This window comes from Calidris pugnax, unplaced genomic scaffold (genome assembly GCF_001431845.1).
Source record: "Calidris pugnax isolate Ruff unplaced genomic scaffold, ASM143184v1 scaffold27, whole genome shotgun sequence".
Lineage (NCBI taxonomy): Eukaryota > Metazoa > Chordata > Aves > Charadriiformes > Scolopacidae > Calidris > Calidris pugnax.
This window is the reverse complement of record NW_015090893.1, coordinates 16,551,569-16,553,531: the sequence shown is the minus strand read 5'-3', so window position 1 is coordinate 16,553,531 and position 1,963 is coordinate 16,551,569. Positions and strand designations below refer to the sequence as shown.

General features: G+C 60.4%; 1 protein-coding gene across 1 annotated transcript in view; it reads right to left on the bottom strand.

The window, feature by feature from the left end:
- Positions 1-399, bottom strand: part of SKP1 (S-phase kinase-associated protein 1) — a 19,123-nt gene extending 18,724 nt beyond the window's left edge. Inside the window, exon 1 of the mRNA XM_014948006.1 lies at positions 278-399. The gene's annotated coding sequence lies outside the window, so the exon portion shown is untranslated. The remainder of the gene's footprint in view (positions 1-277) is intronic.
- Positions 400-1,963: the final 1,564 nt, after the last annotated feature.

Genomic DNA, 1,963 nt, shown 5'->3' with positions numbered 1-1,963 from the left:
CACAAACACCCCCCCCCCGCCCCCTCACCTCCCCCGGGCGTTCAGCACCGCGTTACACGGGGCTCAAACCTCGGTCTGCCCCCTCAGCGACCACCACCACCGGGGAGCCCCGACCCCCCTCGCCAGGCGGGGCCGGGCTGGGCCGCGGGGCCCACCGAGCCGAGCGGGCCCAGCCCGGCCCGGCCCTACCGTCCAGCCCGGCCCCGCCGCCGCCCTCAAGCACCTATCCCCGGCCCCGCCGTCACCAGGCGGCCTCCCCCGAGCTCGCAGGCCTCACCGTGAGGAGGCGGCGGCGTCCGGCTCGGTGCTGACTGGACTTGGCGGCCGCGGCGCTCGGGGCCCAACTGCGGCGGTGGTTTTATATGGCGGGAAGGACCCGCCTTCTCGCTGCCTCGCAACTGCCGGGCTGCCCGCTGCGAACGCCTGATCGAAACAACCCCCGCGGTGAGCCCAAACAGGGCGGAGAGGGGCTGAAAGTCAATAAAATGGAGCCGCGCCGCCCTTCGCCGGGTGGGAAAAGGGGAATAAGGGAGGAAACGAGGTGGAGGGGCGACGAGGTGGCCGGTGGGTCTTTCAGGCGCGCCACAGGCAGCGGAATAGGCGGGGGTGGCGGGCACGGGCCAACGGCTGCGGCGACCCTGAGGGGCCGCCATGGCCTCGGGCCCGGTGCTGAGGGGGGAGCGGCAGCGGGGGAGGACCGGGCCCGGGGGAGGGCGTGAGGGAAACCAGCCGCCGTGGCGAGGGGTGCCGGTGCGGCCTGGAGTAGCTGGAGGCGGCCCGGTGACGGGAAAGAAGCGGGCCGCGGCTGTCATGGTGGGTGCTTAGAAACGGTAACTTGGGAGTGAGCTGGAGCGGTCACGGAAAGCCCTCGGAGGGTGTTTTCCTTCTAGCGGGGTTTTCACGGAGGGAAAGGCCAAGGCCCGGGGGGTGCTGGCACCCCCGTGAGGGACGGGGAGCTGGGTAAGACGCTTGTGGTAGCGTCTGGCGTGTAAACACCGGGAAGGGCCATCTTCAGCGGCTGCTCCGGCGGCAGAGAACGTTTTAACTGAAAAAAAACTACACTGAAAAACTGAGAAACTGACTACTTTCAAATTGTTACAGCAAGAGGTTGCCCTCCTGGAGCAGCAGTACAGCTCAGGGCATTTCATTGTGCTAGAAGTGGATTTAGATCTAACTGGGAATCCCTGAACATCTACCCCGGTTCCCACCAGGAATTCCAGGCAGCTTCCAGAGCACACTGAAGCATCATCTCCAGACACCAGCTGTGCAAGGAGCCACCAGGCTGGAGGAGAGGACTAGGAGCTAGGAACCCCCAAAATGTAGCTAAAACAGCGCAGCGTTAGCAAACCACCCACCTGAGCAGTGTACTCCAGCACAGGTAACACCTCCTGAAAGGTCAAGAGTATGTGCTAGGTAGTGACAGGCATTGAGTTTCCAGAAAAAGGGAGATCTGAAGGGTTTTGCTCAGCGAGGAAGGCAGACCAGGGTACGAGTCCACCAGAGGAACCGTGAGGTGTCTGGGGTGCTGCATTGTGCTGTCACACACAGCACTCGTTCACACTACGCTGTTGATCCTGGTTTTGCATCAGCTGTCCATGGCAAAGTGGCTTTTAAGTAGTTAAAATATTTACACAGTGACAATCCATGATTATGACAATCTGCTTTACTTCAAATCTTAATTAAAAATGCTTTTAGACCCGGAGTATGTTTTCCCAGCCCCTCGATGCCGACATAGCCAGGCAGTTCCTGTTGCACTGCAGAGCACGAGTACACCGTGAGGCACAGCTTTCCCTTTCCTCAGCTGTTTGTTCACCATTCAGTGGGACCCAATTATCATAGAATTGTCTGGGTTGGAAGGGATCTTTAAAACCATCGAGTCCAACCATCAACCTCTGATAAACCCCATCACTAACCCATGTCACTCGACACTATGTCAACCCATCTTTTAAATCCCTCCAGGGAT